Source organism: Cheilinus undulatus, linkage group 23 (genome assembly GCF_018320785.1).
Source record: "Cheilinus undulatus linkage group 23, ASM1832078v1, whole genome shotgun sequence".
Lineage (NCBI taxonomy): Eukaryota > Metazoa > Chordata > Actinopteri > Labriformes > Labridae > Cheilinus > Cheilinus undulatus.
In genome coordinates this window covers 31,393,275-31,420,145 of record NC_054887.1, presented here as the reverse complement: position 1 = coordinate 31,420,145, position 26,871 = coordinate 31,393,275, and the positions used below count along the sequence as shown (strand labels likewise).

At 40.0% G+C, this 26,871-nt stretch overlaps 1 protein-coding gene across 3 annotated transcripts in view; it reads left to right on the top strand.

Annotated features, from left to right (window-relative positions):
- Window positions 1-4,887: 4,887 nt before the first annotated feature.
- Window positions 4,888-26,871, top strand: part of shank3b (SH3 and multiple ankyrin repeat domains 3b) — a 65,883-nt gene continuing 43,899 nt past the window's right edge. For all 3 annotated transcript variants that reach the window (XM_041781283.1, XM_041781282.1, XM_041781284.1), the window contains exon 1: window positions 4,888-5,291. The gene's annotated coding sequence lies outside the window, so the exon portion shown is untranslated. The remainder of the gene's footprint in view (window positions 5,292-26,871) is intronic.

Here is a 26,871-nt window from a genome sequence, read left to right as displayed (position 1 = left end):
AGCAACAAACATTGCCTGTAAAATGTATTCCCCCACCTGGACGTTTTACTCTTTTACCAACTTTATAAAGCAATAATGGTTTATAGTGATGGCAGCATCATGCTGTGGGGATGCTTCTAGGCAGCCGGCCCTGGAAGTATGTTATGGATAATGAATGTGGCAAAATATAGGAGAACGCTGGAGGATAATCTTATTCAAGAGAGCTCTGCAAGAGAACTACTACTCAGGCACATTTGCAAGTGCTTTACCAACCTGCTTACCTGTATAATGTGTTTTTTTAACACCTGGCTGTAAAACTGTATACCATGGAAAATTTGGGGGAGGTTTTAACGTTATTAGATGATGAATACCACCCAGTCCTATGTAATACAAAGACATATTTATCTTTCTGATCTGCCTTACTTGATCACAGTTAGTGCTACATCCATGTTCATGCTAGTTAGATAACATTATACAATAGCAACACCAACATTATGTTAGTAAGTTTGCTGTTAGGTAACTTTAAAGCTACTTAACATTAGCAGACCATCACAAATTGTCAGTTTTAAAATGTTTTCTTTCCCCTTCGAGCATATCCAAGCATTCTTTGTGATTGTCGATGAGTTGAATTTCCAGAGGGGTCGTCCACACTTCATGTAGGTCAAGCAGCTCTTCACAACAAAAGCTCCCCAGGCAGAGATGGGCGTTTTTGCTGGTTATTCAGTCAGCTCTTTGAAGCACCTGGAGGCTGTATTTTCTTGCTCAGGTTGTCTGTGATCTATCTTACCATGTAAGAGCAGAGTTTGGATCTTTCTGCTTTCTCAGAAAAAGTAACAGATGAATCCAGTTTGTCTTCATTTCTCTGCTGCTATGCCCTTCAGTACCTGTATGGGCTGTATAATTGGGCGGGTAACGGGCAGTGAACTGTGGAGTGTCATTAGTGATGTCCAGATCACTGATCTGGATTTTCCTGATTATGCGACCCTTGTGGGGTCTCTTAACTCGCTGAGTGAGGAGGCTGAAACATTGGGAATGCACGTCTCTTTGGTCAAAACAAAATCCGTGCCTTGTATGCTGCCATTGAATTTTTATTTGTGAGAGCATAGAAGTTTGAGAGCAGTTCACCTACCTTTGCAGCAAAGTCCATTGATCCACTATCTGAGGATGAGATCCACCGCAGATGGCTTTGCAGTGGGTTCACCAGGTGAGGTGGTGTGGCCGACCATGTGGATGAACGTCAGAATCTTTGAGTCCTTGGTCCTCCCGACGTTGACTGATTGCCAGAGGTGCCGACTGGCCTCCTTTGTAACAACTAGTAGAGAATTGTTGCCAGTGGTTTCTGAAACCTCTTTTCCCATTTTTGTTCTCTGTAGGCTGTTTGCTTGCGTGCTGACAGCTGGAAGTCTCCTATATTACCTTGACTATATATGCTGTAGGCATAGATAAACACGATTTTAGCCTCAACATTTCCTGCAGATTCAGTTGCTTTTAAAAAACAACGGCTGATAAATGGGACATGAATTCTCTAAATCTGTGCTTGTGTCACACCTCCTTAAATTAGAGAAGTGTACAACGCTGTTATTTTGAGTGCAGAGGTGTTTTTAGTGCATTAAATACTTTCTCTACCCACACTCTAAAGCAAAGACAGTTAACACTGGATAATCAGAATATTTTTTCCATACCCTGATGGCATTTTTAACCTTTCAGAGTCTTTAGAAGCTTAAAGTTTTAAAAATGTGGGCTTCTATAAGATTATGGTCTTACTGGGATCTGCTGAACCTACCGGGAAACTCTGGAGGGAATATGAGTAGATCTACAAACAGTCTGGATGGGCCTAACTCAAAATTAAAAGACTGAAGAGTGTCACACACAAAGGCACACAGTGGCTGTATGGTTCTGAGTGTCCCTGGGTTATCAGTGTCGACCAGCTTTTCAGCTTTTCCTGCCAAACATCCGTTTCCTTGGCAACCCAGACTGGAAACAGGAAGCCCGAGTCACAGGAAGTTCTTCCAATCTTTGTCAAGTTTTTTTTTTCTTTCAGCGCTCTTGTTCCAACATGTCCTCCTGCTGTCTAAGCTGCTGTAGTATCATCCTGGCTATAATGACCCACCAGCTGGCTAGCATGCTGGTTGCTGATAGCTGGTTCCAGTATGAAAATGGCTGACTCTGCAGAAAGTTGATGAAGCTCTGCTAATTGGCTAAAACAGTCAAAAGTTAGCTCCAAGGAGACTGATGATCTCATGCTGCTAATTGGCTCTTGATATGCTAACAGTGATCTAATTGCTAACAGCTCCAACTCAGCAAAAACATCTACCTGGAGAGACGGAGGCTGTTTGCTAAAATGAACCTAGCTAATGAGTAAATGCTTTCTGCCAATGTTTGCAACTACTGCAATAAACTAAAAGCCATTCATCTCCTAAAAGGCAGCTAACGGCTAACCATAGCTTTGGTTTATCTATCGGGTTAACCCCATCATGCAACTAAAATTCTACAAACTGCTAAATTAGCAACCAGCACCCCAGTAGTTGGCTGTTAACGCTAAAAACTGCTGTGACTCTAAATCAGTAAAGATGACCTTAAACTAAATGTTTGTATTGATGAAAGTTCTAGATTGCAGGCACCTGGACTGCTCTATTGTGAAGCCATGCTGTTGTGATGGATGTGGTATGTGGTTTAGCATTGCCTTGCTCAAATACTCAAGACCATCCCTGACAGAGACGTTGTCTGGATGGAAGTATATGTTGCTCTAAAACCTCTCTCTACTTTTCAGCGTTGATAGTTCCTTTCCAGATGTGTAAGCTGCCCACGCCATAGGCCACTGATCATCAACTGGCGGCCTGGGGGCCATATCAGCCCCCCCAAAGCTTCCCGTCTGGCCCCCAGAAGATCATTAAATTCATAAAAGAAGGAAAAGCAGATGCTGTGGTTTTTAAAAGTATCCTTTGGCTTAAAAAATAATATTGAAATAGTTCTAGAATGACTTAAAGTTTTAACTGTTTTTTTTTTTTTACAGAAATTCACTTGTTATCAAATATAAAAAATAAACTGTTAAGACTGGCAGAAATGTTGAGAAAATGGCCAGATAAAGTAGTGAAAAGGGGTTCAGTCGTTTCAAGAAAGATATGGTTGGCTGTCCACATGGAGACAAAATGGTAAGCGTTTACAGATTTGTTCACTCTGGGGACCCGGTTCCAAAAAGTAGCATTTACAGCCTCTAAAAGCACTGTTTCCATGTGGATGAAACGCCGATATGACAAAAAAGTAGAGCTGGTTGCCCAAAACGGCTTATGATTTGGTGCCAGTTTGGCTTTTTAAATGTTGATTAAATAACAAGAAAGGATAGAGGAAAGGAAACTGGCACTCAAATGGGAGCTAGCTACAGTGGCTCACATTAAAGATTCATTCTATCGCACAGGCTTGATCATGAATGGCATGTCTTTGCAAGGTTTATTCAGTTGATAGTGATGATAGATACATGACATTTTCAATTAAAAGCATGTTTTGGAAAAAAAGGGAATTTTTAAACATCAAAGGGGCTAAGCTAGCCTCGTAGCTCAGTGCTAGACTCTTGAGAAGTCTGCCTAGACGACACTAGATGCTAAGAGGTTTGTGATATCAATCGCCTCCATGCCAGGTAAATCGATTAAACTGTGGAAAAAATCTATTGTAGGAACTATAGACAATGTATGCAGAAAATTATGATAAAGTTGCGGGAAGTTTTTGTTCAATAAAAACATGAAAACATATCATTTTTTGTGCAGTATTAGTTTAAGCAGACTGTGTTTGTCTATTGTTGTGACTTAGATGAAGATCAGAACACATTTTATGACCAATTTATGCAGAAATCCAAGAAATCCCAAAGGGTTCACAAACTTTTTCTTGCAACTGTATATGCAGTGTCCATTTAGAGCTGTAAAGTACTAACTTCCCTCTGTTCCCATGTATTCCTTATAACTGTCCCCTACTTCCTGACACCTGAACAGACAATCTGGATCAAGTAATTGCAAACAAACTTTTAAGGCTGTCAACATTCTGGACACTTGGATGCTTTTTGATTCTACAGGTTAAAATAATGCATGTTATTTCTGGGATCAGCAGAGATATAAGTTACTCTAGTTCAAAAACATCCACCAAATTCAGCACGCAGACATTTTAACATCATCTAAATTGCATAGATGTGCTGGCAGTGAAGTTAAAACACTGTTCAGGGGTTTGCTGGCAGTTTTTTGGTAATAAAGCCATTACTGTCCCTAATAGTGGGTGCCTTAAACTTCATTTTTATCGCTGTGGTTTTAAAACAGATACCAATGTTGTTTGATTTTCTCAGAACTTTAATGAAATTTAAAACTGTGGTGCTGTGGCAGCCTAAGCCTAACAAAACATCCAGCTGTTATCTCTGAGTTCAACTCTGTTTTTCTGCTTTCAGACACAACAGTGGTCTGGTCAAGGTTCATGAATGCTAACCGCTAACTGCAGCTAACAGCACCTCTAATCTGCTGCACCAAGTCCCACTGGCTCATCTGAGAATAGAAACACAGATCAATATTTAAAACTTTACATAATACAGCATAGCAGCAGTTAGAAACAAGGTTTAGGGCTCTTTTTTTTCCTCCCTTGTTGCCATGATAACCGGTAAAACAGCTTCTGATTGTGTAACTAACTGAACCAGAAATGGCCTCCACAAAACGCTATCGTGTCTGACCCAATTCTGATTTAAACCACACACTCAAACATCTCCATACACTCCTCTTCTGACATGTTTTTTTTTCTCCCCCTCCTTCATATCCTGGACTCCCTCTCCTTTACCTCCCACCCGCCTCCCTATCTTCCTCTCGCTCTTCCTCCCTCTTTTCCTCCCTTTCTACAGGATGGGCAGGGCAGCACCCAGAATACAATCTGAAACTCTGAGACCTCTCACTACAGCAGGATTACTACAAGAAAACTACAGTTAAACTACAAACGCGTTTACTGTAGGACTTCCTCATGTACGGCGGATTCAGCTCATCCTCCAAGAGGAACTAAAACATCCACGGGAAATTCTCCAGAAAGTTCTCATTCACTGCTTTATCTACTCAAGGATTACAACAGTCCATCTCTGAAACCCATCCTGCTGAGGTCAGACCAATCAGACACTCGAGAACCTGGCACCCAAGGCTGGACAAGAACTAGGCAGAACCAGACCAACCAAGAATCGGACTAGCAAAGCAGCCAGGCTCCATAAAGTGGATCGAACCAAGCCAGGAGAGACCAAAAGAGACCAGCAGGAATCAGTAAAGACCATTGGAAAAGTTTGATGGGACTGCTGACGATAGGTGAGTCCACCTACCTGGAGCTAAACTAGTCTAGATCTATTCTAGGACTGAAAACAGTTACACTTTATAGAGTGGTCATTCTCCAGATTAAGGAGTTAATCAGGATTAATCACAGACTTTACTGCATTTTTTAAAAATTAAACTATTTTGCATTTTGAAACAAATATTTTAAGTTCATATTGACTGACTTAGAGCCAGCATACAGCTTCAATGTGCCTCTGTTTAACACTGTTATACATCAAGAAATGTACAGGAGTGCATGTACAAAATGACTCATGACATCCATCTGTATGGATACACCAAGTATCCTGTTTGGGGTCATTCAGCTGTCACTGGGTTATAGGCGGGTTCACCCTGGGCTTGTCACCAGTCATCACATAGAGAGTAACACCACAAGGCACGCTCACACACTTAAGAGTCACCAATTAACCTAACGAGCATGTCTGACCCACAGAGAACCTACGCATGCATGTGGAGAACATATCCCAGGGCCTTGGAAATGTTTTCATTTTCCAAAGGGGTCTCAAGAGAAAAGTCTGGGACTACTTCTCTAAGGAAGTAGTTTTTTAACCCAAGGTACATCTAAGATCACGCCAGCCTCTCCAGGCAAATCCATGCAAAATAGCCTCTTTGAAACAGAAAGAAACTACACCCTTAGATGTTTCAACCTTATATTGATTTTATAAATCTGTAATGTGCAAATAATTTGGCTTTTTTTGTTAAAAACAAAAAAAAGGAAAAAAAAATCTTTACTGTCAACGTCAGACAGATTTCTACAAAGTAATGTCAATGAAATAAAAATAAATATGTAAAATACTAACTGACTGCATAAATATTCACCCCCTTCAAGTCAGTATTTAGTAGATTTGGCTGCAATTCTGTTTCAAGGTGATCAGGCATGAACTGCCTTTTTCAAGTCCAGTCACAAAGTCTGTGTTGGATCGAGGTTTTGGCTTTGACTCAGTCACATTTCTGTGTAGTTTTCTCTGTACGCCTCGGCTCATTGTCTTACTGGAAAATAAATCTTCTCCCGAGCTCTCTTGCTCTTCTTTTGCAGGCTGAATAAGATTGTCCTCCAGGATGTCCTTATATTTTGCCGTATTCTTTTTACCCTCTACCTTTATTGGCCTTCCAGGGTCGGCTGCTGAGAAGCGTCCCCACAGTATGATGCTGCCACCACTGTGCTTCACAGTAGGGATTGTGTGTTTGGCGTCTTGTCTCCATTTTGGTCTCTTCAGACCAAGAACTTCTTCCTCTTGACCATGGAGTCTCCCACATGCCTTTTGGTGAACTCTAGTCCAGATTAAATCTGAGTTTTCTTCAACAGTGTCTTTCTCTTTGCCATAAAACTCTGACTGGTGAAGAACCTGGCCAACAGTTGTTGTCTGCAGAGTCTCTCCATCTCAGCTGCTGAAGCTTGGACCTCCTTCAGAGTAGTCATAGGTGTCTTGGTGGCCTCTCTTACTAGTCTCCTTCTTGCACGCTCACTCCGTTTGTGAGGACGACCTGATCTAGGCAGATTTACACATGCGACATATTCCTTCATTTCTTCATGATGGATTTAACTGAACTCTGGGGGATGTTCAGAGCCTTGGAAATGTTTCTGTCTCCATCCCCTGACTTAGACTTTTCAATAACATTTTTTCTGAGTTGCTTGGAGTGTTATTTTGTCTTCATGGTGTAATGGTAGCCATTAATACTGATTAACCAGTGACTGGACTGTCACTGCCAAATTATATTGACCATGATTGGTTTATAAGACAAGACAAACTGTCTCCTCTACTTTAGAAAACAGAAAGCAGATGCAGAGAGAAGACTGCGGAGGTGTGTTTTTTCTATGTAAGCTCGTTCTGCAATGACTTCATATTAGTGTGCAAAGAATAAAATACAAGAGGGCACATTCTAACTTTTACACCACTTGATGCTCGGCTATGAACACGTCCACTCAGCAGTGATTGAAATGTAGTGATAGAATTGTTTGCCTTTTGCTATTTTCTTAAGGTTTCACTTTACGGTTAAACCTAGCAATAACTCTTTTCATAACTCTGTGCTTGTTCTGCTTTACTGAAGAAGCTCTCCAACACTGCAGGTACAAACTAAATGTTTAAAAACCAAACAAAGCCAGCAGTCTGTTCCTCTTAGCTTCCAGACAATCACACTGTTTACTTTGTTTTGTCCACCGCCTAATTTAAGGCGAGTTTCTGCCTCCTCATTCTTCTGCATGGCCTTCGCTGCGGAAAGTCTATGGAGTGTTTTTAAATCTCACGAGTACAAATGACTCCTCACCGGCTGACTTACAGAAACCTTGACTCATTTTATCGGCTCTAAAGAAGAAGTGAATTAGCTTATCTACTTCCATTCAAACGTGATGAAACCACTCTTACACATCATCTTCAGCAGCATAAAATTTACTTGGTATTTTAAATGAGAAACGTGCTGAGTTATTTTAGACTAGAGATGACTTTCCAACATGCTTCTATTAGAAAATTTTAAAGAAAAACAAACAATGGAGCAAAGAGAAGCAGCTTTTGGCAATTTCTGCTCATGTGTGGGCTTTGTTTTGTGTTATTATGGTGGCAAGGTTGGTATTTTAAGCAAAGAGTCAGTTTGCAGAGCATAATTATCATATTAAACTTGAGGACTCTTTCCAGCTTTTTATTGGAGCTGATGCCAGATAACAGTGATAATTTGACTTATTGGACATTTCTTAATTGTTGTTCAAACTTTATACCAGACTGGCACACACAGAGCTAAACTATTTTACATCAAGAGGCTGAAAGCAAAGTCCTGGATTGCGGGATTTTCTGCCACTCTTCTTCGCAAATCCTTTTAAATTCAGTCAGGTTAGTGGACGAACATTTTCAGGTCTTCAGAGATGCTGGATCGGGTTCAGATCAGGAATCTGGCTGGGTCTCTCTAGGACATTCACAGAGTTGTCTCTAATCCACTCCTGTGTTGTCTTGGCCGTGGTCTTAGGGTCATTGTCAGGCTGAAAGGTGAACCTTCGGCCCAGTCTGAGGTCCTAAGCAGTCCCTGTTGCTGAGAAACACCCCCACAGCATGATGCTGCCACCACCCTGCTTTACTGTTGGGATGGTATTGAGGTGGTGAGCGGTGCCTGGTTTCCTTCAGACATAACATTTAGAACTGAGGCCAGACGGTTATATCTTGGTTTCTCAGACCAGAGAGCTCTCCTTCACAAACTCTTTTTGCACTGAGGAGAATCTTCCATCTATCCACTCTGCCATAAAGCTCAGATCAGTGGAGGGCTGTGATTTATTGATGATATCAATGCATGTGTGTTGGATAAGCAGCATTGGTGTTAGCATCCAGGCTAACAGGTTCTGAGATCAGGTCTAACCCGAGAGCCTAACAGGGTCATCATTTAACCATAAACTGTCAACCTCATTGTCATCAGCACTGATGATAATTGTTTATGAGATAAAAAAATCTAAATGATGAGTTTAAAGGCTCACAACGTGAGATAAAAGGTTTAACTTATTAATCCAAAAGGTAAAAACACAAAATTGAGAGTCAAAATGACGTCTTAAAAGGCAAATGTTGAGTTTGAAAGTCTAAAACCTGAATTTAAAGGTCAAAACTAAGATGCAATTCAAAATCATGAGTTTTAAAGGTCAAATTTTGAGATAAAAGCCAAAATCATGTTTAAAAAGGTTCAAATATGGGCTAAGATTTAAAATTGTGAATAAATAAGGTCAAAATATTGAATATAGAGCCAGAATCTTAAGTTTAAGTTTTTATTGTGAGATCCAGAATTGAAAATATTAAATGAAAACACAAAGTAATTACTTATTTTTTTGAGGTGGGCTTTTTGTGCCTTTATTTCATAAATGGGGAAAGTGTAGAAACTGGGGCATGCATGATAGAGCCACAGGCGCAACTTTTTGGCTGTGTTTTTCACATTATTGCCACTTTTTAGCTGTTTTTTCCCATTAGTGTCACTTTTTGGTTTCCTTTCTCCCATTATTGCCACTTTTTGCTGCTTTTTTTTTCCCAGTAGTGTGTCTTTTGGGCTGCTTTTTTCCCCACTAGCGCCACTTTTTGGCTCCTTTTGTTGCGTTTTTTCACAATTATTTGATTATTTCTATCAAAGTTGTCTCCTTCTTTTTCCACTTTATTTTCTGGCATCCTTACATTTGTGCACATCATTGCTTAGCTTTGAAGTCTGTCCTTAGTTTTACTTCAGTCTGCATGTTTACATTGTTAACATCACCAATAAAAGAGTTTCTTGTGTTTTGAAGAAGATGGGTGTACATTTTGACTGAAGGCCATACTCCACAGCATAAATAGATAAAATTCATAGTTGTTGCTTTGAAAAGAGGGGCTATTAGGTTAAAAATAAAATATGGTTATCACAGCTTAACTTTTCAGTGGACCAGGGTTTTTCAGCTCCTCTTTAAAGTCTTCTATGAGGTCCTCTAGGAGCAGACAGAGGAGGTAAACGGGTTGAATGTTTGCGTAAGGCCCTGTATTTAAAGAATGTATGACGTGGTAAAAATACTTCAAACGTCCCGACTACTTGGTCCAGTCCAGTTCTCAGCCCTCCAGAAAATCTCAAACTTCAAACATCGCAGCTCCTCCATCAAACGCCGCCATGTTCCTCAGTTCTTTCTCGCTGTCTTTCTGAAGGAGATTTCTCTCACTTCTTCTGTCGCTGATATGCTGCATTTGCATTTCACGGCGTGAAGCTGATTTTTCTTCCTGATCACCTCGTGTGTGTTCAGCAGCCAGACTGTGATCATTGTCTAACACAGACACTCGTCTCACTATAAAGGAACATTCTGTCTTTTTCAATTATGCACGAGGACTGAGACGAGATATCTCAGCTTTTCATCATTTTTCTCCACAGTCAAGAAGTATTATCCTCCATACTCAGACTTTAATAAACTAGAATGTAGATTTTCAAGTCCAGGGTCTGACTTTACCTTGAATTTAAATGGAGCTTTTTTTCCTACATATAAAAACCTTTCCCTCATTTCCATTTTCAAGCTTTATCAGGGATTTCAGCAGCACAAATAACTGATTTCTCAGTCTATTCACATATTTTATTAAGTGAGGGCTGCAGGATGTGGTGAGAAAGCTCACAATACTGACTTCAAACAATTCAGTATCAGAACAATATCAGAACAATTGATTTGTACCACGCCCGAGCACGATCCCTCCCCCCCTCTCCCCCGCTGGTCTGAATTTACATGAGCGCTGTCATTTCGTGACTGAGTACACCAGTGTAAATATCAGTCTGATACAGTAGGTGGCAGAAATCATGGATTTCATCATTAAACCTACCAAGAAGAAAGGACAAAGACAGAACCACAGCAACCACTCTCATTTTCAACTGGGGGACATTAGTTTGTGTTTTGTGTGGACATGGATGAGAAACCAACAACCAAGGCTACCATGAGGGGGGCCAGGCAGATGGGGGCCCATGGAGGTCAGGAGGATCAGGGTCCATTGTAAAGTTAAGCTGTGATAACCGTGTCTTATATCCATCCTGAATAATATCAAGAAACCAAAAATAATCATTTTAAAGTTTGAATGACCTTTGATGTTTGTAATGTAAACAGTGACGATGGTCACATTAACTTAACCATTTGGTAAAATAATAGCAGATTTCACAGATAAGCCATGATGTGCACAAATGTCCAGATACCAGAGAAAAAAAGTAGAAGGAATTGATCCAACTTTAAGATAAATACTATTTAAGAATTGCAAAACAAAGGGAAAAATTGGCAAAGTTGGTTGAAAGTGGAAAAAATAGTGAAATAAGTGGTGAAGGTGGTTTAAGAGTTGCAGAAAGGGTTAAATTTTCAAAAATAAGTTACAAGAGGCAAAACAATGGATAAAAGTGGCAACCAAGAGGCAAAAATGGGCAGAAAAGGTGAAAAGTGGTTAAAGAGTGGCAAGAATTGGCTAGCAGTGGCAACAATAGGTTAAAAGTATCAAAGTTGAGGGTCAAAGGTTATGAAACAGGATGAACAGCCGCAAAAAATGAGTTAAAAGTGGCATAAATTGGTTAAAAGTGATAAAAATGGGCAACTTAAGTGGTGAAAATGGTTAAAAAAGTGCCAAAAATTGGTTAATAGTGACAAGAATAGGTTAGAAATGAAACAGGGTTAAAGAGAGACAAAAATGACAAAACAGAGGCAAAAATAGGTTAAAAGTCTCAACATGGGGCAGCTTAAGTAGTAAATAAGGGTTATGAAGTGGCAAAAATAGGTTGACAGTGGAAAAAATGGGTTGAAAGTGTTAAATTTGGGTGGCTAAAGTAGCTAAACAGGATTCTTAAAGTGACAAAAACTGAGTTACCAGTGGCAAAAATGGGTCAAAAGTGACAGAAATGGCCAACCTAAGTGGTGAATGTTGTTAAAAAGGGGCAAAAACTGGTTAACAGTGACCAAAATGGGTTAGAAGTGTCAAGAATGGGTTTCTAAAGTGCTGATACAGGTTTAGAAGGGACAAAAATGACAAAACAGTCGCAAAAATGGGTTAAAATACTCAACATTGGGTGGCTAAAGTAGATATTAGTGGTTATAAAGTTGCAGACGTAAGTTATTAATAAAAAAATGGTTAAAAGTGCCAAAAATTGATGGTTTGAGTAGTAAAAAAGATTTAAAATGACAAAATTGATTAAAAGTCTCAACATTGAGTGGCTAAAATAAAAAAGGGTCATAAAGTGGCAAAACTGAGTTAACAGTGGCAAAAATTGGTTCAAAGTGTTAAAAATGGATGGCTGTAATAGCTAAACTGAGTTTCAAAGTGTCAAATACGGGTTTGAATTTTCAAAATGTAGTGGCTAAAGTAGTGAAAAGAGTTATAAAGTGGCAACAATGAGTTAAATATTTCCGATATGGGTTAAAAGTCAAAATGGGTGGCTACAGCAGTGAAAATTGTTAAATAAAACAAAAATTGGTTAACAGGGGAAAAAATTGGTAAAAAAAAAAGTGTAGCCTGCAGCCCGGCTTGTTTGCCCCGCTTTCGCCTTTTTGCACAATTCCATCTCTGCCTCCTCCCCACCTGGCTGTAGGTGTCGTGCTGCTCGGCATCCTCCTCCTTTCAGTCTCCTTTTGCTGCTAGTGATAGAGCGCCGGGCCGCTGCGTTTGTACGCGCCGCCATGCTACCTCAGCAGGTAGCATTCAGTAGTCTCCTGTTGATCAGGCAGTGTTCTGTGACAGTTTTAAGCTAGCCAGGAGTTGCAGCTGAGACTGAGGTCTTCTTTTCACCTCTTGGAAATTTCCTGTTCTTTCTCTCACAGGTGTCCTGGACCATCCATCTTCTTTGTTTTCACAGGTTTCAACACATGTTGTCAACTTAACTGTGAAAAACACTACAAGTCAAAGATATAACTAAAGAGTGCATTTTTCTTGCTGCTAACTGCTAACTACTAACTAAATTGGTTAACACTGGCACAAAGTGGTTGGCTAAAGTTTATAAAAAAGGGTTTTTAAATGACAAAATGGTCAACATAACAAAAATGGGTTAAAAGTGTTAAATTTAGGTGGCTAAAGTAGTGAAAGTTGTAAAAAAGTTGCAAAAAAAGGTCAAAATAAGAAATGATTGAAAGATGCAAAATTAGGATTATGGGGAAACAAATTGTGCAAAAATGAAAAGGATGAAAGGGGGCTAAAAGGTGGCATTGATAAGTTATTCAAATGTCAATAATAAAACCCAATCATAGTTTGAGACTCTTTTCAGCTCTAAAATGAGCTAACTGTTAGCCAGGATGCTAGCACCAATGCTGCTCAGCCATCTGATACATTGATATCAATAAATCCCAACCTAGGACCGCCCATTCTCTGGGATTCTGGGTAAATTCTGTGGGCAGCCCTGCAACCATGTCCCAAACTTGCGCTTGGTTCTGTTCACACCTCTGTGATTACTTTGACTTATACTGCAATTTTAATATGATTTGTGATTTAACAGACAATCTTTACGTCATTATTCTCTTTTTAATTGAAAACCATATTAAGTGATGATTAAAAGGCTTTATGTCATCTTAAATGACCTAAACCTTCGTCTTATAAAGGCAGATGCTGGGAGGTGTAGGCAAACATTTCTGGATTTCTGTAGCGGCAGCGTGTTTAATTTTCATCCTATGTCCTGATGGAGAACGGAGCCGCTGTATTGTTCAGGCTGTGTGGGTGGACATCAGCTCTGCTCTGGACAAAAACGGGAAATGATCAAAACGTTGACCCCGAGTTATTTCAGGATGAAGCCTCCCTCTGCTCACGTTGAGCAAGAATTTCACCCCCTCCACAAGACAATGATCCCGAGCCAAAATCAGAGCGAACATCCTGATTCGGATCAGTCGAGGAGGAAACCTGCGAACGAACCTGAGGAGACGTTACATAACAGAGCACTCTGCAGAGAAGAGTGGAGGAAAACAACCACTGTGAACAACACAAACGCTGCTTCTGCTCCCACTGAGTATTACCTGAAGGACCCATTCACATTAACAGGCAGAGAGATAACTAGAGACGCTGCATTTTCCAGGGAAATTATGCTGTGATTGCTCATAGCTGAAGTGTTTGGCTTATTGAAGTGTGAAAGGTGGACTGCCAAAGAGTCTGGTCTTTGCTGGAGGAGAGATGAAATAAGAGAGGAAGGACGGTCGAGAAGAGGAAGGCAAATATTAAAAAAGGAGGAAAGACCTAGAGAGGGAAAGACCTGTGTGCATGGTTCAGGAGTAAAACAGTTCTTTTTGTTAGAGTTGAAATAAAACAAAAGAAATCTGGACCCAGATTACATAATAGTGTGTACATTTTCATCAGGATCCAACCTTTAGTCTGTTTTGTTTTACTGTCTTTAATCCAAACAGTCAGGAAAACCCGCAGAATATTTCCCCAAGTCTTGGGGATCATCAGGATGTTTTTAGTCATTTATGAGCCTTTGTATTCTTTTTGGTCAGCAGTGGTTTTGACCTTGGAACTCTCCTATGGATGCCATTTTTGCCCAGTCTCTTTCTTATGGTTGAATTATGAACTCTGACCTTAACTGAGTCAGTGAGGCCTGCAGCTCTTTAGATGTTGGTCTGGTCTCTGCTGGGACCTCCTGGATGAGTCGTCCATACACTCTTGGAATCAATTGATAGGCCGGGCACTCCTGGGAAGATTCACCACTGTTCAAAGTTTTCCACATTTGTGGATAATGGCTCTTTTCTGACCTCCTGAATGAGTCCTCGAAGCACTCTTGGAGTCATTTTAGCAGGACAGGCACTCCTGGGAAGGTTCAACACTGTTCACAGTTTTCTCCATTTGTGGTTAATGGCTCTCACCAATCCAATCAATTCACTTAGGGCTGGGCAATTATGGCAAAAATTAAAATCACTATTAACTGAACTTATTCGACCCCAACCTCTGACTCTGTTTGTTCTGTAAATATTTGTATAATTTTAAAACAGATAATTAAGAAACAAAGCAAAATATAAAGCTAAGCCAAACGGTATCAAATTGGTGCATGAACTCTTGTACTCGCTGGTACCAGTACCTGCATTTTAAGCAGTATCGGACGCATTTGTGATACTGGTATCGGTATCGGAACAACCATAATTTTACCGTGCCATATCATCTCTTATTCCATCATATGCATCCCATACATCCCATTGCACTGAGTCCTACCATAATGCACCATGTTCTCAGGAGCTCTGACATCTGCAGGGAGTTTCAAGAAGAGCAGCTTAACCTGCTCGGAAAGAAAGTCAGTTGACTCCCTTGTTCCTGTCTTTTCAGGTTTTCCTAGTAGCCTGAATAGAGTCATTTAGGAAGGAACTAAGGCTTGATCTTTAATGAGATGGAAACATTACAGAGCATCTTATCTAGCCACAAGATATCCAGGATCCAGGAGCTCAAAAATGTAGGGATAAAGAGAGACTACCTGGAAAGATTGATATAGACCAGTGTTACTCAACCCTGTTCAACCAAAGAGCCAAAATGTTGAAAAATACCTTTGCAAAAGCCACAAACTAAATGGTGGAAAGTGGCAAAAACGGCTTGAAGTAGCATTTAAAATAAGTTAAAAGGTGCAAAAATGGTCCAAATATGGCGCAAAAATGAGGAAAGTGACTAAAAATGAGCAAAAAGCAGTCAAGAGTGGCAAAATAGGGCAAAAAGAAAAAGGGAAAGAAATGGTATTTAATGACAAAGTTTGCTTAAATGGGCAAAAAAATGGTAAAAGGGACAAAATGGGATAAAAGTAGCTAAAGGAAGTTGCAAAAATGGGCAAAAATTGTGAAAAAATGGTGAAAAGGGGCAAAAATGGGATAAAAGGGGTATTTAATGGCAAAAGGCAGTCTAAATGGGCAAAAAATGGCAAAGGGAAAAAATTAGGAAGAAATGGTAAGAAGAAGTGTAAAAAATGGGCAAAAAAGTAGGGAAAAACTGGTATTTAATGGAAAAAGGCAGCTTAAATGGGCAAAAAATTGTGAAAAAAATGGTGAAAAGGGACAAAATGGGATAAAAGTGGCTAAAAGAAGTAGCTAAATTGGGCAAAAAATTGTGGAAAAAATGGTGAAAAGGGGCAAAAATTGGATAAAAGTGGCAAAAATGAAAAAAAAACTGTTAAAAAGAGGTGGCAAATTCAGCAAAAAGTAGGATAAAAAGTGGTATTTAATGGCAAAAGGTAGCTTAAATGGGAAAAATTTGTAAAAAAAATGGTGAAAATGGGCAAAAATGGGATAAAAGTGTCAAAGATGGGAAAATGTGTCAAAAAGAAGTGGCAAAAATGGGCAAAAAATGGAAAAAAGGGGTTCTTAGCGGCAAAAGACAGCTTAAATGGGCAAAAAGTGGCAAAAAAAATGGGGAAAAAGGGAAAAAATTGGGAAAAAGAAGTTCCAATAATGGGCAAAAATAGGGAAAGGTGGTGTTTAAAGCAAAGGCAGCTTAAATGGGTGAATGTGGCCCTTTTTTAAGGTTTTCTGGGGGAATAATATTCCAAATTAAGACATAAAAGAGCCACATGTGGATCCAGAGCCACACGTTGAGTATCACTGATAGAGACTTTATTTTTATATCAACAGTCTAAAGGATGTCCTCGACTTACAGCTCAAAGTTTTCTTGAAATGCTAAAGGACACAACTGTTTGTTTGAACAAACAAACTTGTTGACTGTGCTGTACGCTCTGAGATTTGCGGTTGTATGTTTTGGCCGTGCAGAAAGGTCGGTAGAAACTTGCTCTCTGATAGGCTGGCCGTTCTCTTTCTTTGCAGACGTCTGCAAACATTGCTAGAAACTCCTGTGTCATCCAGCTTTTGACGACAGTCTGTGTCACAGATTTATGTTTGAACAGCTGTCGCTGGGTTGGCGTGCCTTTTGTTTTTGCTTTCATTTTGAAGGTTAATCCACCAAACAACAGCGAAAAGCTCTGATTTAATGAGCTGCTATTCCCCACACTCATGCATGAAAACCTCGAATTAAAAAAGGTTTAAATGTTTTCCCGTGTTTCCTCTGCTCCGACAGAGACGAGCGTCTTAGTTCAAAGCCGGAGAACAGGTGAAGATTAAAAGGAACCCACACAGGACGGGAAAACTCCACAGCTCTGAGCTTGTTGGAGTGATTAATGAAGTTTGTTGGCTTGTTGCCGGCGATGAGGGAGGCTGATGAACTGCTGAACTTGCTCGTTACATTGATCGGGATGTTGACCCATGAGTTTGTGGACTCTTTGTTCCCAGAAGTTCAGCCGACAGAGCAGGAGAGGTTTTGTTTCAAAGTTTTAAATTGGAGGTTTCGGAGGCTTTGATTGGTGGATCTGAAGTGTTTCTGAAGTGAAAAAACCCACTGAAGGCTGGAAATCAAAACCAAAAACGCTGATGTGATTGCAGAAGGAGAAAAAGGACAGAATGGAGCCTTGTGGACATAAATCTCAGATTGGTTCTGCATTATTTCATCAGAGGGTGCTGATGCCATAAAGTAATATTACACTAGCAGCTAATCGGCTGGTGGAGCTCTGTGTTTACTGTTAGGATCTGTCAAAACAAATGTAGTGAACTGTGATGATAAAGCAGCTATCAGCTTTTGTTCTGTTACACAACATGATCAAAAGCAAAGCTCTGATAACAGAAGCAGTCTGAGCTAGCTGGGTCACTGTTAAACTCTCTGAAGCAGAAGAAAAAGGAAAAGGAAGAGAGTTTGAAGAGTTACAGCAAAGCCAGATCTGGTTCACAATGTGTACCATAAAGCCAAGATCAGACCAAAGATGAGATGAAACCTGCAGCTGCTGAGATCCTGTCAGGGTCACAGGTTTATCTCACGTTGCTGCAACTTGGCAACTTGGCTTTGCAGCCACATGTCACGGCAGACAACTCCAGACGGGGGGCAGGAAGTGATTTCCAAAGTTTTGTGGTGTGTACAACTGAGCCAGAAAAGGAATGCAATTTTTATGTCCTCATATTAGTGGTAAAATTTTTTTTAAAAGCTCACAGAAGACAGTGGCAGATCATCCGTCTAAAGCAGGGGTGTCAAACTCAAGGCCCAGGGGCCATGAAGTTGTACAGTTATACCCGGCCCACCAGATCAGATCACATTTTTGATTACGGCTGGCCCACTGGTTTGAGGTCTGCAGATTTCCTCCAGCTTAAAAATGTCAGTTTAACAATTAAAGCTGCAAGCAGCGATAACAGGCCCTCGCAACTCAATGCACTTCGTGAGGTGTCGTGACCACAGGTGTGTAAGATTTTGAAATAAAAGCCTTCTCAAATATGCCACATTCACTGTGCAACTGCCTAACTTTAAAATGAAATAATGATGAAAAGAACTGCCCAGCTTTCAACTGAAATGATTTAGAAACTTCCTGTTACCATACACATATTCGACCTTCGAGTGATAGTTGGAGTTCCCACAATATATCTGGACTTTCAAAATAAAAGCCTTCTCAAATATGCCACAATATATCTGGTGCAGTAACAAGGCTACATTGAAGGTTGACCACTGAACTGGAGGCAGCCATTACTAACGGCGTTGAGTACAACTAAACCCCGTCCACAGCTACTACCCCAAACAATGTCTGGTTTGGCACAAACGTTGTGGATTGAACCTTTTCAAGATGGATTTTTCTGATGACAGAGATGGAGTCTAGCAAATCATTCTGCTTTGCAAGGTTACAAAACACGTCCAAAAGGGCGTAGACTAAAGCTAACACCAGATAAACTGTGTGAATTATAAATTGCATGCACATATTCCACATTTATTTAGGAAACCTCTTATAGAAAGTGTTTGGCAAGGACGAACATTCCATCCTGTCACATTAATGACGGGCCAATCAGAACGACAAGGCAAAGTGAGGTAGGAAGCATGTGCAGCTTCATAACTAGTCTGAGCTCGACAGGCAGGCCCTGCCGTAGTTGATGAACAGTGGAGCTTGTTGGTGGATAAAACTCATACCGAAGCAGGTTAAAAGAACGAAAACATGTTTTCTAATCTTTGCTCTTGTTTTCATAAAGAAATGTTGTCCGTGTCTGTTGAAACTGATGCATTAGCATCTGAAGCTAAATGCTACACTGACAGCAGCCATTGTATTCCGACGACCAGTACAACTAGACCCCGCCTATAGCTATCACCTCCTCAAATGCTGATTGGTCGGATCTGTTTTCAGACCTGGAGCAATCATTGTAGCTTAAAGATGGATTTGCCTGATAGACATGGAATCTGGACAATCCGCCAGCTCTACAATTTTGCTTACCATACCTCAATTTAAGGGTAGTGCTGCTCAATTATGGCAGAAACCATTAGCACAATTTCTTTAAATGATGTTAAGATTCCAATTAGTTAACACAATTACTTACTCATCTTATGTTGCATGTTTTTATTGAATTTAAACACTCCTAACACTTTAAAAAAAACAAGCAAAAATGAATACAAATGAGTGAAAATAGCATAAATATGAACAGTCAGGACATGCAGACACGAATGCGGGGAAACTGTGCAGCTCTGCAGAAGATCTCGTCTAGTTTAGGTAAGATTTAGATGTGCGTGTGCAAGAGTGAATCTGTCTCCATTAATTTAGGTGTGTTAGACTGACTTAAAAAATTCACTCTTTTTTAAAAAATATTTATGTCAGAACTTTTATAAGCAGAATCTTTCTATCAGAAATCTCATATTTTGTCTCCAGTTCTTTCATTTGTTTCAGATTTCTGTTTATAGATTCATCCAGAACAAGAATGTTTGATGATGTGTCCACGGTAAGGATGCTAATGTAAGAAACGCTCCTGAACAAACCATGTATGCAGCCTTATGTGCTGATTTTTAGCGGCTTTAATGTGAAGGGAGACGTGTTTGTGTGTGGGAGTGGAGCTTTAATGAGGCTCCGTGTGACTCAACATGAAGGAAATACAGTCGAAGCAAAACAAGAGCAGGGATGAAACGTTTCAAACCAGAGCCTCTGCATTCGAGTAACACCGGTGTTAAAGTGAATGCTTGTAATTGAACTCTCCAGTATCTCCTCCCAGTGCATGATGGGATACTCTGCAGCGTGCTTTGACCCTGAATAGCAGCGAGTCGTGATGGAAAAGGAGTGAATGAGTCTGTAATTTCTGCGCCTTTGGTCCTCTAACATTTCAAAGATTGACACGTCGTCCTGTGTGCCGTGGATTCCTCTGCGGGGTGACGCGTTAACGTTAAATATCGCTGCAATTACCGGCCTTTTACTCAGCTGAATGAAAGGAAGTGATTCATTTCGGGGAGCTGCTTCCCTGTGTCCTGCCAGCTCTGCTCGTCTGTGTTTTTTCGGTCATTTCAGCACGCTGTGAAAATCCATTCCCAAAGGCTGAAAATGTGTTTGAGATATCGACGTCTTCGGCCAAATTGAATTATCTTTGTGATTGAATGCAGCAGAGAACAGGGACTGTTTTCAAAACTGCCCCTGACGGTGCCTTCAAGGACGCTCGGACACCAGAGAATTAAGAGTAGACTACTTAGCAGAAAAATTAACATGCAAAATCAAACGCTGATGCACATTACTAGGGATGCACCATGTTGGACATTCAAAATGCTGATATTTCCTAATTAATAGGCTGACATTTACAACCTTTATAAGCCAAAATTTAAGCAACTATTTGCTGATATTTACAGCTTCTATAGGCTTAAATGTTTTCACAGCTGACGTAGGCCAATATTACAGCTGATAAAAGACAATATTCACAGACAACATACACAAATATTTAATGCTTAAATGGCTTATTTCTAAAGACGAGATATGCCAATGTTTATTCCCAGTTGAGGCAGACATTTGCAGCCTTTAATAGCTTATATCTACAGCCACTGTTGTACCAACATTTGTGGCTGGTGGATGCTGATATTTACAGACAGTAAAGGTAGACAATACAGCTCAAACTGGCCGATATTTACAAATTATATGGGTACATATAACAGCAGATAGAGGCTGATATTTACAGCAATCATGGGCAATATTTACAGTGCAAAAGACCAATGTTGAGTCAATATTTATCTGTAAAATAGGCTGATATTTACAGCCAATAAAGGCCACTATTTATGGGCAATTTAGCCAGGTATGTACAGCCAATATAGGCTAATAAGTATAGCTAGAAAGGCCAATATTTAAAGTCAATGGAGGCAAATATTTATTAGCAATGTAGACAGGTATTTACAGCCAGTATAAGACAATATTTATTGACAGTATTTAAAGCCAATATAGACTTATAGTTACAGCTAAAGAGGCCACGTTTTAAAGTCGATAGAGGCCAATGTTTTTTCAGCAATATAGGCAGATATTTATATCCTATATAGGCAAATATTTATAGGTAATATAGGTAGATATTTGAAATTGATACTGGTCAATATTTAATGCCAACATTAATAGAGGATATAGGCCAATATTTATCAGAAATATAGACATATTTTTAGCCAATATGGGCCAATATTCATAGGCAATACATGCGGGTATTTATGGGCTATATATGCAGGTATTTACAACCAATATAGGCAGGTATTTACAACTGAAAAGGCCAATATTTAAAGCAGATAGAGGCCAATGTTTTTTAACAATACTGGCAGATATAGGGCCAATATAGGACAATATTTTTCTGCAATATAGGCAGATATTTAATATTGGTATTGGTTAATATTTACAGCCAATAAAAGCCAACATTAACAGAGGATACAGGCCAATATTTAATGGCAATACAAGCTGACATTAAGAACCTTTATTGGCCTGACTTTAAAGCCACTGTTTGACTTGTATTTACAGTTGATTAAGGCCAATATTTACAGAAGATAAAGACCCATATTTTAGCTGATACAGGCTGATGTCTGTAGCCGATTTAGGCCAATTTGTGTTTTCAGATTTGTAGACATTTATAACCTTTATAGGCTGATATTTACATTTGATACAGGCTTGTGTTTTCCACTGATATAGGTCCTTAATTACAGATGACATATACCAGTATATACAGAATATTTTGGCTAGCATAAAAGAAAGACAGCAGTTATTACTGCACATGGCAATGTCTGTGTCTGAGTAAATATAAGTAAGTCTGTAAGTAACTGACTGAGTGAGTGACATTAATTTATAAGCCTTAAAATACAGAGTTGCATTTGCTTGTACTGAAAGCTGGCAGTAATGGCTGCCTCTACTGTGTTAACTAGAGCCATACATACAGAGTTGCGCTGTGGGCGGGGTTTACTTCTGCTGAAAGCCCTCTAAAGGCTGCTGTAAATACTCAGATATAGCTTTAGCCCCTGTTTAACCAGAATTGGGCCACATTTCTGCACGACAAAGAATAAAACAACCCTGTAAGCTTTTCATTTGGGAAAGATGTTTTCACTCTTCTGCTGAGCTGCTTTGGCAGGATTATGTGATAGTTGAGGGGGGAAAGGGAACTTCTTGTGTGAATGTTTGTGTATGCTGGCTACTTGATTAGCTCTGAATTAATCACAGCAGCGTCAGCGCTGTGTGTGTGTCTGTGTGTTGCCCGGGTGAGCCAGAGGTGTGTACTATGTTAAAAAATATTTGGTAAATATTCCCTTATTATTTTATGATTATGGGGAACAAGTGAATGTTAAAATCTCTGCATTTGCGTTGTTAAGAGAACGCTACTTAAACGTTTAGCACATCTTTATTTGCAGGGAATTTATATATATATATATATATATATATATATATATATATATAATATATATGATAAATGTGCTGTTTATAGATAATAACCAGATATAAAACACAATAGGAACACTAAAGTAGACATTCAGCTTAATTTCACACATATAAAGACTCTTACCCTCATGGTTATTATGTCTGGCTCTGGAAACCAGCATCCATTTAGTCTTTTGGGGCCAGTTTCAAGGTTTTCCAAGGTTTTGCTGGTGGTTAAATGCTGACTGAAAGTTTAAAGTGGCATTGTAGACAGAATCGACAGCGGTAAAGGTCTTACTTTATTTTACTGGTGTTTTAACAAACCTGTGCGTTTCTTTGGGGCGTTTTACTGCCTATGATTTAATATCAGTCCCCAGTCAGCCAGGGCTGAACAGCTTTCTCTCCAGCATCAGCTTTGACTTCATTGACAACCAAACGCTTCCTTACTCATTGCTGCAGCTGACCTGCTTTGCTGTGACTTGGAGTCTTTTCTGTTAATATTTAATCAGAATTAATCACTTTGAAGTGGAATAATTAACCACTACTGTCTCTGTTTTTCTCTATAAATAGCTCCAAAATAACATTCGTCTTTCCAGGGAAACTTCTTCAGAAATGATTGTGGGATTAATGGTTTAGAGTGGAAAAGCTCCTTTTAAAACCTGCACTGAGGTTTGAATCCAAAATAAACACCAGAGCTGGACCCAAAATCAATGAGCTCATTTTCTATTTGATAGCTGCAACACATCTCAAAAAAGTTGGGACAGGGCCATGTTTACCATTGTGTAGCATTCCCTCTTCTTTTCACGGAGCTTTGGGAGAGGAATGTTGTCCCATTCTTGTCTGATGTAGGATTCTAGCTGCTCAACAGTCCTGGGTCATGCATCTGGACTGCAGTCAGGCCAGATGTGGTTTAGCATCATCTTGCTGAAATAGTCAAGGCCTTCCCTGACAGAGACGTTGTCTGGATGGGAGCATATGTTGCTCTAAAACCTCTCTCTACTTTTCAGCATTGATAGTTCCTTTCCAGATGTTAGAGCTGCCCACGCCATAGGCATTAATGCAACCCCATACCATCAGAGACGCAGGCTTTAGACCTGAGCCAGGAGGACAAGCTGATGGTTACCCTCCTCTTTAGTCTGCAGGAAACGGTGTCTGGTTTTCAAAAATAATTTCATATTTGATTCATCTGACCACAGAACAGTTTTCCATGATTCCTCAGTCCATTTTAAATGAGCTTTGGCCCAGTTATCAAGTACCTCTTGGGTTCTGATTTTCAAATTATTTATTGATGTCACTTTTTGACCCCTTTTTCATTACACTTTAGCCTAGTTTTTCAATTTTGTCAAATTTTGCCTCTTTGTACCACTACTCCACCCTTTTTTACCACTTATACCCAACTCGGTCTACTTTTTAAAACCCTTTTATTAGTTAAGATGCATTTTTTGTCACTTTATAACTGCTTTTTATTATTTCAACCCCTTTTTTGTACCTTAAGCTGCCATTTTTACCACTTTTGACCTTTTTTTTGCCACTTTCTTATCAATGTTTGTCACTCAACCCATTTTTTTTGCCCTTTTTAAATCCTTTTAACCAATTTTTGTTGCTTTTTAACCACTCTTCATGACTTTTCCTCACGATTTTTGCCAAGTTTTGGTACCTTCTAACTTATTTCCATCAGTTTAGCTGTCATTTTCAACACTTTTAACACAGTTTTGTGCAACTTTGCTAATTTGTCTCACTAATGACCAATTCTTGCCACTTTTTACCGCTTTCCCCTATTTTTCCACCCATTTTGCTACTTTTTGCCTTTTGTTTTCCATTAATGCCACTTTTAACACATTTTTGCTGCTCTTTAACCACTTTTTACATTTTTGCGACGTTGTGGTGCCTTTTAACTCATTTTCATCACTTAAGCAGCTATTTTTGCCACTTTCAAACCATTTTTAACAAACTTTTGTCACCTTTAACACAGTTTTGCAACTTTTCACCACTTTTTTCTACCAATGTTTGCTACTTTTAACCATTTCTTCCAATGTCTGTCTCTTTATTTTGCCATTATATAATTGTTTTCCCTTACAGTTATTTCAGTTCCTTCTACTTTATTATCAGGCTTCTTGGCTTAATTGTACTCCAGCATGAATAAATAAAGTTAATGTATTGTCACTTTGATAAGAGTGGTTATTAATCAGGTTAAACATAAAATGGGGGCGCGCTGGTAGTCGAGTGGTTAAGGCGCACGCCATACACGCAGGCAACCCGGGCTCAAATCCGGCCCGTGGCACCACCCCCCGCCCCCGACCCCATCCACCGTCCCACCCAATAGAGGCAAAAAAGGCCAAAAATAAATCTTTAGAAAAATATAAAATGGGATAATACCGGATTAACTTTACAATGGACAGCGGTTTTACTGAAAGCCCTCCCCTTTATCCCCTCTATGGCGGCCATGCCCTGTCCCGTGTCTGACCTGTTGCAGATTAATCTGATCAGTTGCAGAATGCTCCTCCAAGCTTTTCCAACCTTTGTTTGACCTGTCCGTACTTTTTTGAGATGCCTCCAAATTCAAAATGAGCTAATATTTTTCATGAAATGGTAAAACGTCTCAGTTTTGATGTCTGTTGTGAATGGAATAGTTTTGGAATTAGTGTTGTATTTTCATCCTACATCATATTTTGTATCATCTTAAAAACTCCCTGTATTGCCCATCGCTAAGCTGTGATATATCCAGGTAATCTGTGAGGCCTGCAGGTGTGTATGAGGAGTTATAGCTGACTGAAAACACACAAGTGTCCTTGCGGAGCGGCTCATCTCTGAGGTGAGATCCCTCTCCAAACACTCGAGCCTCTTCACATCTGAACTGTCTCTGAACTCAGACTGCAGCCCATCTGCCTCTCCTACTATCTTTTTATTGATCTCTGTATCAGAAATCGATTCCAAACGATGGCTAATTTATCAGTGAACGCTCCAAAAGTGTCCCAGAAGTGTGCCAGAGAGTGTGGACGGCTGTTTGATGAGGCCTGAGAGGGCCGAGCGAGGCTGACAGGACAGAGAGAGAGAGAGAGAGAGAGAGAGAGAGAGAGAGAGAGAGAGAGAGTCAGCAGGTAGGTTGTTAGTTTTTAAAACAGGAACTGCGAAAATTGTTCAACCGCGTTGCCATGGTAACAGCGAGCATGTAGATCAGGGGGCTTTTTTTAACACGCACACACAAGCACACTCACAGAGTGACACTGCGAGGTTAGCACAGGATTCCCTGCTATTCCAGTTTCTATGACAACTCACAACTCATCCTCTCTCTCTCTCTCTCTCTCCCTCTCTTTCTCTCTCTCTCTCTCTCTCTCTCTCTCTCTCTCTCTCTCTCTCTCTCTCTCTCTCTCTCTCTCTCTCTCTCTCTCTCTCTCTCTCTCTCTCTCTCTCTCTCTCTCTCTCTCTCTCTCTCTCTCTCTCTCTCTCTCTCTCTCTGTCTCTCTCTCTCTCCCTCTTGCTCAGCATCGCTCGCTCTTTTATCCTCAGCTGTGATTGAAGCCGTCGTTAAGTTTTGACTTCAGTCCCGTTCTGCTTGGTTAGCACGGCTGGTAATCAAGTGCTAATTAGTTGAAATGGTAATAAATAGAGATGATAGTCTAATGAGTAATATCAGCGTCTCACGCCAAATAGAGAACAACACCAGCTGCACAGCAGGGACACGACACGCAGAGGTTGTGGTGGGAGTATTAAAAGTGTAAAAATATGTGAGGTCTGAACAGAAACTTTTAAAAAAGCAAGACTCTTTTCCTTCATCTCAATTATTGTCATTGTCTTTGTCACTGTGGAGCTCACTTTTTAATCAGATGCAGGAAAAGATGAGAGAGAAAATTTGATGCAAAAGTCTTAAAATGCTGTGTGCAATATTTTCTGCACAGTTGGGTCAATTTAGGACTTCTATTGTGAGTTTTAGTTTGTAATTTTGACTAAAAGTGCATGACAGCTTAATATGCAAACAGTGTCTTTAAATTCATGTGGATGATTCCAGAGATTTTTGTAAAGATTTATGTGTGGGCTTTGTTTTAGAGGACAGTGGATAGAGCCGGGAGCAGGGATGAGAGAGTTGCAGAGGTGAGACATGCAGGAAAGGAGCCACAGGTCTGGATTGAACCTGGGGTCGCCTGCTTACATGGGGCCGCAACCCAACCACAAGGCCAGAGGTCATCATTTTCACTTGGGCCAGCTTTTTCTTCAGCAACGCTGTGGGGGCTGGACATTGAAATAAACTGTATAAAACCAATATTTTCATCTATTTAACACATAATCGTAAAAACAATTCCTTTCAAAATGAATTGATCTTTACGCCTTTAACAGTGAGACCAGTCCCTGTCGCCTATACTGCAGCCAGCCACAAGGGGGTGATTGAGATATTTCAGCTTCATATTTATAGATCCCTCTTGATGTCTATCACTGAGTTTGGTGCTAAATGCTGTGTTGTGATCGGCCAAAACCACAGGCAGGAAAC